This window comes from Pinus tabuliformis, chromosome J, assembly GCF_031772625.1.
Source record: "Pinus tabuliformis cultivar Carrire ecotype Pingquan chromosome J, CPIR1, whole genome shotgun sequence".
NCBI classification, from domain to species: Eukaryota; Viridiplantae; Streptophyta; class Pinopsida; order Pinales; family Pinaceae; genus Pinus; species Pinus tabuliformis.
This window is the reverse complement of record NC_142295.1, coordinates 992,064,714-992,083,237: the sequence shown is the minus strand read 5'-3', so window position 1 is coordinate 992,083,237 and position 18,524 is coordinate 992,064,714.

Genomic DNA, 18,524 nt, shown 5'->3' with positions numbered 1-18,524 from the left:
AAAGGGGGGGCTCCTCCCCCATCTAACACCCTGATAAACTAGAGTGGCTAGTCGTGGAAAGAATATAACACAACCCAACGGATGTGACGACACTTGTGCGACAGTGCTTAAAACTTTGGGAATGAGTGCAATGGACATTTACATGGTAATATCACCTCAAATATAACCCCTTGAAACCACTAAAACAAGCTTATATCCATCATGCGACACTTAACATGTGAAAAGACGACAATTTTCTTTTATCGCAAAAGGGACCAAAACACGTAGAGAAAACACATGTAATGAATTTCAATGTTTGTGATAACAATATACAAGACCAAGGTAAGCTCTGAAATTCGGTGCAGGACAAAATTTTGGGGGGTGTTGTAGCAGCGACAATAGATAGGTGTACGAGAACTAAGATGGATCCTGCCAAGCTGGAAGCCATCATGAAGTAGCCTATGCCTACTAATATTTTTGGGTTCAAAAGTTTCGTTGGGGCAGAAAAATACTTAGGAAATTCATAGATTATTTTTCATTAGTAGCAGCATGACTCTACACCTTAACAATGAGTGGCAAGAGTTTCCAGTGGGGAAAGGTCAATAGAGGGTCTTTGAGGAGTTAAAGAAAAATATCAAACAGGAACTATTTCTGGAATTACCAAACTTGCAACAACCCTTCAGAGTGGAGACAAATGTGAGTGGGTATGTTATGGGAGAAATCTTGGTACATGGAGGAAGGCATATATTCTACAATTTTAAAGTATTTCATGGGGACATTCTTATCTACCCTAGCTACAATAGGGAGATCTATGCCTTATTGCTAGTTATGAATAAGTGGAAACACTATCTGATGGGAAAAGAGATAGTAATTCACATAGACCACCAACCACTATAGTAATGTAGGCCTATAGTGAGCTACAACAAACTAGGCATTACAAGTGGATGGGGTTTTTAAAAGAGTTTCAACTGTAAGAAGGGTAGCACAAACAAGTTGTTTATCATTCTTTCAAGGATTCCCACATCAAAGATCACCACTTTGGGAAATTTGATGCACATGGAAACATTCACCCACGATGCATATAGAGAGGCATATTCAAAGGATTAGGATTTGAAGAAGTTTTTTTTGTGGTTATAAATCCAAATTAATGTGCATGATGGTGACAACATAGTTGACTACCATATCCATGGCAAGTTACTCTATAGGTTGGATAAGTTATGTGTTCCTAAACATGAGAAACTATAGTTGATTAGATAGGCTCACTCTTATAGACATATTTGGGCACTGCAACCCCAAACTCATATGTCCATAAACCAAGGGCTCCTTACATCCCTAAAAGTGTTGTTTCACACCCTAAAGGATCATGGTCAATTGATTACATCATTTCCCAGAAGTTCCACCTGAAAAACTTCTCAGAACTGGCCAAAACTGGACTATACAGACTGCTCCATAGGCAAGGAGCAATGCATACAAACTGCCTAACTGGCCAAGTGTGATGCATACTCAAATGGCCTTCTGTGGGGTGTGATGAGCGAGAATAGATAAATGGCAAAGATAGTTGCAAGGTGGATGATCATGGAATCTTCCAAAAACTTCCCCTGTGACACTTGCCTCTCTGAATTCGCTCAGGGATGAGTAAGAGATCATGAAATCTCCAAGTGGAACCAAGAACTGTCAGTTGAATGACACTAATAAAAAACCCAGAGCTGACTCACACCCTTGCAAGACATCTATAAATGTATCCCTAATCTGAGAGATCTAGAGGCTGGAATTTTGAATTTTGTAAGGAAGTGATGTTGGTTTGCTGAGAAGAGACATTGCATTGTTGGGTGATTTTCTTGTTCATGAGGTGAAGAGGGTGTCTACAACTGGAAGGATGATGCTAGATCAAACAGTTGGGTTGTAATCCTCTCTTACATTACTATTAATAAATTTCTTTGAGTTTTCCTCCATATGATCTTGTATTTGTGAATCTTATTGTTTATGAATGCAATTGTATGGTCAATGTGTTTTTGATTCCGCATTGTTTATGATGTTTTAGATAGAGATGCTTTGATAGTTTGCTGTTACTATGACTCTATAGGTACTCTTTGAAGCGGTACAAGTAGGAGAGGAGTGGAAAATTCTATCAAGGAAATGAGAAATCAAGCTAGGATCAAAGTGAAAGATCCAGGTTGGTCCTCTCTTCTTTTGTTCCATCTATCACACTTAAAGGAACTCTTAAAAATCTTTCATTGTTTGTTTCTAAGATAGCTACCCATCTTAGTGGGACCAGCAATTCGAATCGACACTAGTTTTTCCTGAAACAAAATGGCGACTCCGCTGGGGATCGAATAGTTTGTTTTGATTGTTTATTATTTGCTTTATAAACTACAGATGGAGCCTAAAGTTAGCCAGCTAGCCTTCGAAATGCCTTTGCTATGCAATTGTGAAGTATATAAATGTTGTTTCAGTCAATCTCCGGGATGGTTTATGAACTGAACATCTGACTTACAAAGCATCCTAAGTGCCCTTGTGGTAGCTCAAAACCTCATCAGATCCTAACCTTATGCTTTGTGTTTACTGTCCATCAATACTCATCCTAGATAACTGAACTTAGCTACAAGTTTTGAGCAAAAAGCAAGCTCAGTTTCGCTCCCTGGCCCATTGCATTGTCTGTAACTATGTAACCTAGATGCATTGCACCTCCTGTGTGCTACAGATGAGATGCATCCCTATTTCCCTATGTTGCAGGTGCAATGATTGAGTAAACTATGTTTTCTTCTCTAAAATTTGGTTTTTTCTCTTTGTTTTTAGCTTTATTCAGTAGTTTTGTTGTTCATGATCAGTACCTTTTTGTTGTAACCATCTTCCTTCGCATTATTTCAGCCTCCATTAGTTAGGAATTTTAAATTATTTTGTGTATTTTTCAACCATTTTCAATCCTCCTTTGTCAAAAGTAGCCTAATCGAACTGTCGTTTTGATGCAAGTGTCGTAATTGTCATTCTAAATCAAAAGAAGAGTGTCATAAAGTCTTCCTCTTCTAGATAGTTGATTGTACTTTTTTCATTGTACTTGATTTTGAAATTATTAGTATTTCAAGTGTCGAAAACAATTTTAAATTCGAAATCAAAAAGTGTCATCTTAGTCTTCCTTTCGTTTTGAAAAGAGAAAATTGTTAGTACTATCGCTTTGAAAGAAAATAGTTCAGATATGTACTTAGCTTTCTTTTTGTCATTCACACATTAAGGAAGCGGAAAACAAATACATGCATGTGCATCTGCATTTTGACTATTTGCGAAATTTGATTTAGGAAAGTGCATTTAGTGTGTGCTCTATGCTCTCTGCTGAAAGAAAAAAAATTGTTATCTTCTTTCCTTTGTAGCTAGGATTTTCATTGCTAAAAGAACATAAATGACTGTCTATCATTTTAGATTGCATATTTAGGAATTTCACATCTACATCAAGCGGTGAACCTTGAAAGACAAACTTCTAAGCAAGATCAAGTCTAAAATAAACATCAATGAACATAAAAACGCTTTGGAATCTAATGCAACACATCTAGAATTCTAGGCTAGAGACATGTTTCGACGTCGTAAAACCTAGTAACTATCGTTTTCATCGAAGGTTGGTTGATTCCTCCTCTTTGATACGACAAGTGCCAGTACGGACTTGTGCTCCCCGTACCATCGAGTATATATTGGGAGACCACAATAGGTGGATATCCTTTATCCTTAGGAAGTCGTGTCTGCCACCCTATCGATCATAATGCACTGAACACAGCATTCGGGAAGATTAACTATCGTACAAAATTCCTTGGTAATTTCTCTATAATTTATCACCAAGGTGTATTTTGCAGTTTTACGATCGATTTGGTAAACCCTCTATCTAGACTTCCAGAGCAGTCACTTTCGTTCCATTTTGACTACTTAAAAGAAAAGGTCCATCTCAGCACTTGTCACTTTAGGCTCATTAAAAATCGAAGGCGACTAGAGTCACCTTTAGCTTTTTCTCAACTCTTAAAAATTGAAAAAGCAAGTTGCGTCAAATTGTCTTAAAATTCATTTAAATCAGAATAACATTTTTCCCCTTTAATTTTTGAGTTGATTAAGTAATCTGCAATCGTGAAAGAAAGTCAATCAAAACCCCGTCGTTCGCGGAGACTGGCGAGTCAACCATCTTTGACCTCGGAAACAATACCATCCTGGGAAAAGCGTTCTCATTTAACTGAGTCCAATTCACCTGATTTATTTGAAACTTTCATTTCAACATCGTCAGAGACTACAGTTACTCCAATTATCTCTGGTACATCTGCTTTTATAGAAGAAGTTCCGAAGTTACAAGAGGACATTAGAATTGATCCTAGTGTAATGGTAGGCACCTCTATTCCTGAAGCAGGCCCACCTAGGACTGATCAAGAAACTGAAGTTCACTTACTTGAACATCTAGAAGTTGAATTCCATAATTCAGAAGGTGTCACCCCTCCATTATCTGTTACTGCAGAAGCTACACTTTCTTTGGCTCCAGAAATATTTTACGAACCTAACGGTCTACCTCTTCCACCTAGATTAATTTTTATAGAAGAGATAGTAGAGGATCTTCCACCCAGTACTGCAGTGCATTTTCGAACTGGTATCCACTTACATCCTTCTACTATAGAAGTTAGTTCTTTTTCATCGCAAGTTCCTATCGAATCGCTAGGAAATATTTTGGATAGACTAAACATGTCTGAACAACCATCAACATCTAGGACTATGTCAACTGACACAGCTACGGAGGAGCTTCCTACTATTGTTCCTATAATGATTTCTGGTATACCATCTGTCCTGGAAAGCTATCAACAACAAGCCAGAGTCCAATCAGGGATTGTTTCGATGACATGGTCAGTTCCCATTTCTTCATCTGGATTCTCATCTGGTATTTCTTATGTTGAAACTCAACAAGTTGATCCAATGTGTCTTCAAAGGCCAATAAACCCTTTAATTACTGGATTACCACCATATGGGGGGCAGTATGCCTTTACATTATTCCTTCCTGGAGAACAACCATATGAGATTTTATAACAAAGTTCAGGTCAAACTGGAATTACATTCAGCGATTGGGTACCAATACCGCCTCAACAACCAAGGGTTGCATATTCAATGCAACAAATCCATCTTGTGTCGAATATTCCCACTACACCTACTATTGTGACTGTATCACAAGTACAAGCACTACCTGTTGTATGTCAACCTCAAGTCTCTCAGGTTGCAATACAACAACCTCTCGTCTCAGCGATTCAATCACAACCTCAGGTTAGTGCCTCCTTATCTGGAGCGACTCAGGCTCAAATAGGTACTATGACTCTGCATCTTGGTCAATCATCCAGTATTGGACAACAGCAAATGGTCCAACAACCATGGCTGGTTCAATATCAACAACCACAATTCCAGCAATCATACCAAGGACCTGAGCAACAAGTCTTTGTAAGTAATGGGCAACCGCATTTCCAAAGCAGTTATCAACAACCATACTATAATGGTTATGCCCATCAACCTTATCAAAGTTACCAACATCAAATACATTATGCTGGTATGCAAAGACCTACTACTCAGGCGATTCCATCTTATCCTGGGTATGCTTCGCCTAACCTGAATCAACAATTTCCCTTTGTAGCAATTCTAGAATTACTAGATCTAAACCGTTTGACGAATGATCCAATTGCTTATGCCCCTTGGTGGCCTGCGATTCCTCATAAACTTCCCTTTGATATTCCTAAATTCAATGGAAATTCAGGTGAAGATCCGTAGAATCATGTGATGACTTTCCATTTGTGGTGTTCATCCAACACCCTGAATGATGATTCGATTAGGCTTCGCCTTTTTCAGTGAATGTTAATAGGTCTGGTAGCTAAATGGTATATAGAATTTCCTAGAGCTTCGTTTGACAACTTCAGTACCCTTGCCACTACCTTTCTAACCCATTTTCAGTTACCCATAAGATACGAAACAGGGATAGAACTCCTAAACAGGCAACAGCCATTCACATATCTGATCATATTCATGAGTGGCGGCGTCGTCAAAGAATGGTGAAGACGTACGCTCCTAATCGGCTTTTAGCTGAATGGTTTATAAAGTCATTATTACCCTCTATTATAGAGGATGTGGCTAAGGGAGGAGTTGTCACTGAAGAGCAAGTCATTGCTCATGCGCAATATTTAGACTTGATCTATACTCAGTCTGGCATGCTCTACAACAAAATTCTTGACGCTCCTAAACCAGAATTTTTCGTTCCTCCTCCTCCTACATCAAATAAATACTCTCATGCCAGCGATGGCATGATAAGTATGACAAGCACGAAAATCTCAAAGGCTACATCTAAGAAAGCCCATACGGTTTCTAGTCAAAAGCAGATGGGGAACCTCTCACCTCGAAGGTCAATGCCGTGTCAACCGACAAAGGCAAAAATGCTAAGCAACCAAGAGGCAAGAAGAAAGGGGCAAACAAAAAGAAGAAACAGGAGGATTCGACTCTTGAGAAACATTCTAGAAACCCTATTGGAAACAAGAAACCTAATCAACCATGCTTCATATGTGATGAGGACCATTACACAAAAGATTGTCCACATCAAGTTGAAGTCAAGAAGTTTTTCAAATAGACTTCAAATACCTCAGCAGTATTGAATGATCCATTTCTAAATACAAAAACTAACCTGGTTGCTAGCGATCGTGCTTCCCCATCCCGAGTGCTTATGTTATCCATCTCAAAACATAAAAATGATGCTTTGATATCTACAAGGAATAAGGATTATGGAAATCCACAATCGTCGAATGGCAAGACTACAGATCAACCAAGCAGTTCGACAACAACTTCTTCGGAAGTTGTTCCACCAATCATTCCTGAGTTAACAATAAAACCACCTAAGGGAGTATTACATAAATCGACATTTAATCCTCATGCTCGAGCAATGCTGAATTATAATATAGTGGAGGATCTAGCCCAATCGCCATCCGCCATGTCAACATTTGAAGTACTACAAAATTGTCCATCCCAAAAATAGGCTTTGTTATTAGAGATAGGTGGGATTGATCCAGCAGACTCCAATCTAGTGGCCTTTAATCATAAAGGATACGAACCTCAATTACCAGAATAGCTCACTTTCCTCATACAGGTAAAGGCCCTCAACAAAACTGTTCATCGAACAATAATTAATGAGGGAGCATCTACCTATATTATGTCAATGAGTTGTTGGAAAACCTTAGGCTCTCCACCCTTGTCACGATCATCGATGACATTGAAAGTGTTTGATGGAAGAACATACATGCCATATGGGATATTAAGTAACTTGCAAATCGAACTGGGGGGAAAGACAGTAGAAATTGAAGTCGAGATCATTGATGGAAACCTTGACTACAACATCCTACTGGGCAGGCCCTGGATTTATCCTATGGTTGTTGTTGTGTCAACATATTTTAGAAAGATTGCATTCCCCTTTCAAGGCGAAATCACAATCATTGACCAATTCACCTTCCTCCCCAATAGTTTTCAAGTTACAGGAAGCATTCCTTTGATCCATGGAAGCTCTCAATCACTTCAAAATATCGGAGTAGGTCTCCTAAAAGACCCTTCCTTAATGGGTACTTTTGCCCTCCCGCCTTTAAGTAATCTGGCGGAAGTGGCCACGGTGGAAACCTATCACATGATATGTTCTACATCAACAAAGATTAAGAAGAACTCTGAACATTTTGATAGTGTGGATCATTGCGAGGTAATGCCTCCAAGCCCTACCATACCTACATCATCTGACGATCAATTCAGTGATGTTATACATTATGTACTGAGGGCATTGGAACCAAATATTTTCTTCATGACCCCTTATGAGTTGTGATCAAATATTTCCAGAGGATAGTTCATTGACTGGTGTCAACCTAGTTAAAAAATGAAACCAAGGTTCTGAGCAGAATTCCTTGTCTTGTGTCAAGCTCGTTAATAAATGAAACAAGGCTGAGCAAAGTTCCAAGTTGATTCTTTCAATTGATCTCGTAAATGAACCTTCATTCCATCCACCTAATTACTACAAGTAGTCTGGTGAATGTAATGAAGCTTAGGGGGCATGCACCCTTGTCTATCATGCGGACAAACCCAACTGTAGAGATAAGTTTCCCTGTAAGTTATGTGACCAGTCCGAGTGACCTTTCACCTTTGTCTATTTGGCGGACAAAGTACAGGAAGTGTTTTGTCTAAGTATTGATAGAAAATCATCCTGCTTAACCACAGTAAGTTTCCATATGGTTACTGAAGAATTTTTTTATGCTGGGGGCATGCAAACCTTTTTATACAAGAAAAAATGACCAATTTCATTTTTTAGCTTTATAGTTTGGTCATTCCTAGCTTACATAAAAAAGGAAAAAAGAGCAATGTTCCCGCAAGGTTCAAGCTCGTTAAAAAATCAACCCGCACTGAGCACATGTTAGCATAAGGTTCAAGCTCATTAAAAAATAAACTTGCCTCTGGTAAATAACCTTTTGTGATCACTTTGCTATCTGCCCTTTGTGAACTTTGGTTGTGTTCCTTCCGTCACCTCCATTTCGTTTCACCGACCATATGCTTCCACTTGATTGTTTACCCTTTTGAGGAACATATACTATGAGTGATTCTAATTTCCACCCTCTTCACACTGCCATGTTTTGAGAAGTTCCAAACTTACCTGGAACCAGCTGTTGCCCAGAAATATCACTCGTTCCTAAAAAACGAGCCTCTTTTAAACTCTTTTTAGACTTGTTAAATATAAAAAGATCGTCGAGCTATTAGCCTTCCCAAGCTCGTTAAAGTAAGGGGAACATTATGCCTCTCATATTTTAATCTTTTTGTACTTGAGGGATTATTAAGCAAAAAGATTGAGCACTTTCCTTTGTCGGCTCGTTAAAACTATCGAAAAGGCATCCCTTTCGTATTATTTTACACTTTTTCAGACTTAAGGGATTACGCCACGAAAAACGATTGTTGGAGTCTCCTTTTCGTCCGTTTTCAGACTCTCTAAACAAGAAAAGGACCGAGTTATCTTTGTCGTTAAACTCGTTAAAACAATAGTGACAAACTTGTCCACCTAGACAAGAACGAGTCTCACTAACACTAGGCTTGCTAAACAAAAAGCGATAGGTTTACCCGAAGGGAAAATTATAGACCAAGCATATGTTATCCTCCTCAAGCTTGTCATAAATAAAGAGGTACTGGTCAGCAATGACTGGGGAAAAATGGGAAGAAAAATTGAATAACTCTATTGGTAGCAAGTCGCTCTTGAACATGACACTTTCACTCCATCACCGTGATTGAGTTGGGTTGGGTTTCCGTTCACCGTCACCATTGGTCCGTCATGCCATCCATGGGGTTAACGCTACCAGTCCATATCAGTGTCACCAATATGTTCAAGAGAAGTCATTCAGAGAATTCACCATCCAGCAAATGCTTCATCCACTGCATTACATCCACGCTTCATTTTTCATGACTTCCATTCCTAAACCTCATATCATCAAATCGTTTTCACCTCCACAAAAATCATTTGCTCTGTTTCGCATCGTAGATGTGGGATACATCAAGGCCTTCCTACGACATGTCACTTCTTATCGACATCAACTCATTATCCAAGAAGTTGACTTAGAAACAACCCTTTCAGTACTTTGAAGCTTGCATGCCTCAATGGCAAGTTTCTCACTTCCGGCGATAGGTTTACATCAATGACCTTCAACTGAAAGACTTTGCGTAGTGTTCCACATCGGCTTGTGTATTCACACCACGTGAATTATATTGTAGTACCTTGAGGGTCATCATCATTATCAGTGACTCCTCTCGTGCCTGTTAACAGCTTACATCATTGGCTGGTAATCAGGCGATGTCTTTACATGTTCGAATTCAGAACATCTTTTCACATGGATCGACTTGTACATCAGGCAAAGATTGCACGAGTTTTGAAGACCCTGGATCTAGTTTCATCCATCTGGGCTGCGATATATTCAAGAAAATAAAGACATCAATTGTACACAAGAGTTGCACAGATAGTCATCTAGCCAGGGAAGATGACTCTTCATGCGAAGAATCACAAGTCTACAATAGCAGACGATTGTCTGTCTTATGTACAAGAAAATGAATTTATGAAGTTGAGCATGGGGATGCCCGCCTCAGCTAGATCATGAAAATAATATGATGATGATGTATTGTATTGTATCTTATCTAGGTCACCTTCCAGTTCGAATACCTTGGATCCTCATGAATAAAGCATTTCACCTGACATTAGAAGATTTACGACCTCATGCTTTAGAGGGCAGCTGTTATAGACATATTTGGGTACTGCAACCCCAAACTCATATGTCCATAAACCAAGGGATCCTTAAGTCCCTAAAAGTGTTGTTTCACACCCTAAAGGATCATGGTCAACTGTTTACATCATTTTCCAGAAGTTCCACCTGAAAAACTACTCAGAACTAGCCAAAACTGGACCATACAGACTGCTCCATAGGCAAGGTGCGATGCATACTAACTACCTAACTGGTCAAGTGAGATGCATACTCAAATGGCCTTTTGTGGGGTGTGATGAGCGAAAATAGACAAATGATGAAGATAGTTTGAAAGGTGGATGATCATGGAATCTTCCAAAAACTTCTCCTATGACACTTGCCTCTCTGAATTCACCCAGGGATGAGTAAGAGATCATGAAATCTCTAAGTGGAACCAAGAACTATCAGTGGAATGACACTAATCAAAAACCCAGAGCTAACTCACACCCTTGCAAGACATCTATAAATGGATCCCGCATCTGAGAAATCTAGAGGCTGGAATTTTGTATTTTATAAGGAAGTGTTGTTGGTTTGCTGAGAAGAGACATTGCATTGTTGGGTGATTTTCTTGTTCATGAGGTGAAGAGGGCTTCTACAAGTGGGAGGATGATGCTGGATCAGACAGGTGGGTTGTAATCCTCTCTTACATTACTATTAATAAATTTCTTTGAGTTTTCCTCCATATGATCTTGTATTTGTGAATCTTATTGTTTATGAATGCAATTGTATGTTCAATGTGTTTCTGATTCCGCATTGTTTATGATGCTTTAGATAGAGATGCTTTGATAGTTTGTTGTTACTTTGACTCTACAGGTACTCTTTGAAGTGGGACAAGTAGGAGTGGAGTGGAAAATTCTATCAAGGAAAGGAGAAATCAAGCTAGAATCAAAGCGAAAGATCCAGGTTGGTCCTCTCTTCTTCTCTTCCATCTATCACACTTAAATGAACTCTTGAAAAGCTTTCATTGTTTGTTTCTAAGATAGCTACCTGTCTTAGTGGGACTAGCAGTTCGAATCGAAACTAGTTTTCCCTGAAACACTCACACTTCCAAGGTGTAGGGCATTTTGGTGTAGTGAAGACAGTGGCCAACTTACATAGGTGTGTATATTGGCCCAAGATGCAAGAACGGGTTTCTAAGTTCATAATAAGATGCATGATTTGGTACAAGCAAAACTAGTAATAGGAAATAGGATTTGTATCATCCCTTACCTATACCCACTCATCCTTGGGAAAGCATGTCCATGGAATTTTTGGGAGGTTTACCAACAACCAGGAAGGGACATGATTACCTATTCGTGGTAGTTGAGAAGTTCAACAAATCCATGTTATGATTCCCTGCAAAATGAAAAAAATTGGGCAAGAAACAACGAACTTATTCTTTAGATAGGTCTGGGTGAACTTTGGGAATCCAAGGAACATTATTTTAGACATGGAAAAAAAAATTCTCAATTCTATAGCATTTCATCCTCAAACAAATGGGAAGATAGAAGTACTCAATATAAATTGTGTGCATCATTTGAGGGGTTCCAATCAAAAGTATCTAAATTCTTGGGACAAAAATTCGGTATATATACAATAGTCTTAGAACAAAGAAATCCAAACATCTACTAGTAAGTCCCCATTTGAAAATTGTTTTGGAAATCTACCACCTTCACCTTAGGATATTTCATATGGGCATAAGGAGGAGTCATTGAGGATATTACAAGGGATGCCTTAACTGTAGAAAAAATTGTTTAGAAGATTAGGAAGATCCATCTATAGGTATATGAGACATTTCAAAAGTCATGGGAAAACAACAAGGCCAAGCATGATCAACATAGAATACATAATTCCTTCAAAGTGAGAGATAGAATATGGTTACAATACAACAAGGAGATACTAAAAGGTCATGGTACGAAAATAAAGTCTCAGTGATATGGTCCCTTTGATATATTGGAAAAGGTGGGAGTTAACATCTATGGATTTATTTTACCCCCATACATGTGCATTTACTTGGTGGTGAATGTAGAGAATCTAAAACTCTATGGTCATTCCATGCTAGATTAGGAAGAGGAACAAGTCCTACCTTTTGTAGAAGATTTTCCACCAAATGTTTAAGCAAAGTTGATAGAGGATACAGTTTTGTAGAAAAATTCTAGAACTACGAGATAATGGTAGCATGACCTTTGGTAGATTGGGTTGAAAGGACAACCTCAGGAAAAGCCTAAATGGTACACTTGAGAAAAGGTGGAGGAAAAACTTTCTCACCTCACTTAGTAGAGGCATTTGGGGACCAAAATCCTCCCAAAATGTAGAGGTATAACCCGTATTGGATCATTATATAATATTTCATCCATATAAATTCTTTTAGAATGGAAAAAGTGGAGGAATCAACTCACAAGACCATCTTTTACTGACGAGACCAAGTTTTCAAAATCGAGGTCTAAAACCTTATGGGAGAAGTATGAGGCATCAAATGGATTTTTATTTTATTTTTGTGGGGGGGAGGGGGGAGGCGACCTTGCAATTTAAGTGCCATAACATTTTTTTTAGTTCACACACACACACACACACAGATATATATATATATATATATATATATATATATATATTTCCAATGGCACAAGGATCACCTTTATCGAAGCCCTTATGCAAATGTTATGCCACTCAAAAGTTGACCTTCCTATTTTCACCACCATAATGTGATAGGATGCCACATCAGCCCCCATTATTCATGTAAAATGAGTTAGCCACATGACCATGAAGAAGAATACTTTAGAATAATCCATATTGTAACTCTAGTTAAGAGTTGAAGGAGTCAAACCTGTCTACTAGTAGGCTATTGGGCTTTAGTATAATAGGGCCACTAGGTGGAAAAGGGGTTCAATTCTATTCAAGTGAATTTTGTTCCATATATGAGTAAAGTACCTGAAAGTGGATAAGGAGAGAGAAAACAAATAGGTTTTTTTCAATGTAGCAAACCTTTGAGCCATAAGCCTCACTTCCTTCTACTTTATATCCATTTTTCCATTCAGAGAGAGAGAGCAGGGCGGCATCACCTTCCATATGTGTTTTCTCTGAAAAGGGTTTCCCAAGTTATATCTTGTGTTAATTTGTATTTTTTGAGTTTTGTTTCATTTTTCTCTACTTTCTGCATAATTATAATATGCATGGAATCATAATAAATAGTAATTTAGATATCTAGAAATCTAAGGAGAAATAAACCCTCATAGTGTAGATTTCATCTTTTAAGCATAATTTTATTATATTTATTGTGACTAAATGTCTAGTGGAATATCTATGGAACTTTATATATCATAACCCCTCAGCAATTTTTTCTTGTATTCTTTCCTTTTATCTGGTTCCTTCTTATTCATGTTCTTCTACTCAATCGTCACTCTTGATTCCTGTGCTAAAAGTGCATGGGGTTTGGTAGACTTAAGAACCCCCATGAGGATGAGCTTGGTTTTTTCTTGTATTAAGAACAAAATGAACTTACCCAAGGATGGAATCCTCCAATTTTACCCAAAGAAAGTTTTGTAGTATGGAAAAAAGGGATAAAAATGGAGTATTTAAATCCTAGCTAAGAAAGTACCAAAAGGCAAGTCATTTCTCTTTCCTATATATATCACAAGCTTTTACCTCAATTGTTAATGTCTTGAATATGGAGAAGTATTCATGTAGAGTTCTGAAGTTGGATGGATCCACTATGATGATCTCATTCTAAAGTTGATATCCCCTCAACCAACCTTACCTTCCAAGAAAATCCTCAAATTTGCTCCAAACTTCGTTAGTAGATTTACACTCATTTATATGAAATACAAATAAGTGGATTTTGAAAAACAGCGAATCCCATAGCCTTCATCCATTCTGTTGAAATATATTTATTTCTTAATGGCTGGTGTAGGAATTTTATATCCCCATTGTGATCCTATAAAGTCTATTGTGGTAGAAAAATATATATTATAGAGCAATGGAACACATAAACTATATTGCAGAAATATAAACACAGAAAACCCATAAAACAAGAGAGACATAGATATATGTGGTTCACCCAATTTGGGCTACGTCCACAAAGAAACAACCAGTCCTTCCTTCTATATTATCCAGCAAAATGAAGATATATAACCTACAACAGATCGGTTGTAATTCCCTTTTCTCTCTCACACAATCTATACTCTCTTTCTCGCTTAGAATACACACCCTACATAGCTGCAATACAATTCCCTCATATATAGTGAAGGGTTTCCTTCTAAGGAAAAAACCCATAAATTAAAAATAACTTCTACCATCATATTTCTACCTAATGAACGGCCCAGATTAACTACAAAATTACAACATTTTAGAAGGAAATTTTACATCTATTTTTAGCTTCCAGGGCATTGCCCCCAATCCCCCTCCAAGGAGGGTTCTAAAGAATCATCGTTGCCCCCCCTTGGACCCCCTGGTAGCACGCATAAATGGGCAGTGTTGCCGCCCCATTATGAAATGGGGTCCAATGCGGAAATACCTCTTAATAAAGAAGATAATCAGGCTCCACACCCAACATCTTGTTGGGTAGGAACATCAAAATCTAACGCTTCCCATTAACATAGTTGAAAGGAGCAAGGATTATTGATGTTTGATCTATTCTCTTTGGGTTGTTCTAACTTTTCAAATATGCAATCAAATATTAATATTCATTAAACATGCCTCATCTCTGATACCGCCTAGAATAATAATCACAAGCTCAAGATCTATGTGTGAATTAATATCAGACTAGCTACTACAAATAAGAGAGAAGAGAGAGAAAATCTGCTTAGAAAATTGACTAAGTGACCAAGGAGGCAATTCAAATTACACAAGAGATATGATATGAAAATATGGTATATCATTATTTTTTAACATGAATACAATATATAGACTCTCTAACTGATTTTAATTATGTTGAGGTTCCTAGTTCATGCACTTAGTTTACTAGAAAAGCATTTTCCCTACTTAACTAGTGAGTCAAATATAGACTGGGAAACCGTAAATTAGAAAAATATCTTATGATAGAGTTAATAGGAAGTAAGTGGAGTTAAAAAATATATGTAATTTATGTAATATCTCTCAAGTGTAATAACTATCATGTAAATCTATGGAAATAGAATTGAAAGTCAATTGATAGATGGTAGGTGAGTGGAGTTAGGTGGTCATTGCTAAATTTAAGAAAGGAAGTGCATACTCACTCTAGGAATTCCTATGCATGAGTTAGTATCAATTAATGGAGTAGAAACAATGATTTCATCATCTAATAATAGTCCATTCAATGCAACATTTCATCATAGGTGGAAACCCTATTAAAAATAGACACTAAAAATAGAAAAAATAGAGATGATCTCAAATGGTAAGGAATGTCTAGTATTAAAATAAAAGTGGCCATATGTGACCCTAGTTTATTGAAAAGTATCAAATTATGGGAAGAGTGTAGGTATTGATAAGTTCCTTATGAACTATTGAGTGTAATGCCCCTATATGCATAATAGTCCAATAGACACCATAAATAAATGGAATGGAGATATCACACCACGTGCCTCCAATGTGGCCTTGTGCTTGAGTCCTGTGTTATAGGATATTTTAAGCAAGAATTCTATGTTATTAGTGGAATTAACACTCTCTAGTGACTTCTAGTTTATGTTTTGTGGCCTTAGATATTTTCCTCTCCAATTCTAATCCAAGACCCTAAATCCTAGCTAATGTTTTTGGCTATTAAATGAAAAATGTCTAATTCATTTTAAGTAAGAGTTTATTTTAGGTTATTGTTACTCAAAAGGTATGGATTGTAACATGATTATGTTCAGTGACTCTTCACAATCGAAAGATATGCAACTATGAATGGAAATTGTAATTTTCTATTTCGACGAACTCTAACCAGGGAAAGGAAGAGATGTATTTTCCATTTTAATAAATAAGAAATTTAAAACTTCTCACACTCTCAATAAACACTCTAGAAAACAAAACAATTTAGCAATTCCAATCTAAACACACACTAAAAAAATCACAATGAACCCTTTTGGGAAACAATCACTTAATAACCTAAAGAATTTTTTTTCATAGATATGTCAATTATCATCTAATCCAAAAGGAAATGAGACACACACACAAAGCAAGAAAATAACAATTCAAGGCTACAGAACAATTGTATCATTGATGAGACAAAGCTCCAATGTCTCTATAAAGAAGAAACACCTAAACCTTGAAAGAGATCTAGCTAAGCTATCAATTTTTTCCAATTTCAAATTAATGATACTGAAACCAGTACTAATTCTTCATCCAAAGCAGATAATAAAGACTCGAGGCTATGCTTGGGTCACCACTCACTAAGAAACACATTCAAGGAATCAAACAGGTAAGATGTACCTCAAAGGCACACCCAAAAGAGACTTTAATACAAAAGATCTAGTTAGATCTAAGAAAAAGATATTGTTCCAAGGATAAAAATAGAGAGGGCAAATCCTCAAGATACTTTCAGATCCAATGAGAAACCAAATAGAGATATAAATTGAAGAAAAACTCAGAAATTGATGCTTATAGGCATCATCACTCTATCTTTTCGAGTAGAAGACAATGATTGCTCCTTGTACACTAGAAAGGAGTGATGAATTACTCTATCCAAGACTATGAGTAGGGATGAAGGGAGAATACATTATTTTCTCTCTTATATGGCTATGATTTGATAGATTAGAGAGTTTAATAATTAAAATAGTGTTGGAAAAATACAATAAACCAAACAATGCTAAAAAAAAGAAAATAAAACCAAGCAATTTAACATAAATGAGAATGAATCAAAATATCTCTCCCCAATGGAATTGCCACTTCTATTTTCAAACAAATCCCCCTATTTCTAGGTGAATTTTTTTTTCATATTTTCCCTTTGATCTGTGTAAAACAAATGACAAACCATTCTTACACTTCCCCCTATATCTAATCTCTAAGACTCTTTGACATACATGAAAAGGGAGAAGGAGAAAAAATGGTGTACCTAATCCCTGAAGTTTATAGGTAATATTTATTGGTGTTGTTGTAGAAGATCTCTCCAACACTTAAATATCTTGCTTTCACTCCAAGAACATGTATTTTGCAAAATCAAGACAAGAAAATACCCAAGTATACCTTTCCTAGGAAATATTAGGTTAGAGGTCTATCATATCTACACCAGATTAGTGAAGACAATATAGATCAAAGTAAAACATTTAATGAACAAGATGATTTGGGGAAGAAATCATGAAATATATATCGAAATGGAGGAATGAAAAGATATTTTACTTTGAGTTCATGATGATCAATTTTGGCTTCTTGATTCCAATTCCTCCTTGTCTTACACTCATAAGTAGGGAAATCATATGACAACAAGGCTCTCTTTGAGAATTATTAGCTTCATGTAGTTAGAATTTTTTTTCTCTCGTCTTCCTTAGGTATGGCTTCATTATACAAACTTTTTCGAGAGAGGAGAGGGTGAATCTAGACCCTTAGGTGCTAATGAATTTAGAGTCTAGTACAAATTCCTAGGCCATTAGACTAGGAAATTCAAACCTTCTCAAACTAATCTTCTTGAAAATGAGAAATTCTAGAATAATATGAAAATCATCTCCATTTTTAAGAGATTATCGGGCAATCATTGCTCCTTGCAAGGCTATAATGAGTGATGTGTTTCTACTTTTCAGTGGACAAAGAGTGATGATTTTCTCAACTTCACTTTTCTACGGTAGAAAAATAATGTCCCAACATGGTGACAAAGGGAGGTTCCTCAAGTTGAATCTTGGGATGGAAAATAATGTTATAACAAGTATTAAAGTGAGTCATTTGAAACACTAAAAATACGTTAGTCAAAGCACCAATATTTAGAATCTCAACTAGACCAAGAAGTTCCACCTATGCATGTAAATTTATCTAATATAGTAGGTGAGGCTACTTTGGTGCAACATAATGAAAAATAAGTGAACCATTTGAATGCATATGCTAGTCCAAATCTCAATGAAATTTAAATGAATTATTCAACCATAGAAAGGGAATAATATTTTCCATGCAAAAATTTAGACATTATTTACTAGAAAACCCATTTGTGTTTTATTTAAGTTAGCAAGAATTCAAATACCTAGTTAATATCCCAATTCATCAAGGAATAATTTCCACATGAATCTCATCATTTCAATAATTTCAAATAAATAATAGCCAAACCTTGAAAATTCAATGTAGGATATCATCATCTATCAAAATTAGAACAAGAGAAAAACACACGAGGATTGATTATGATCT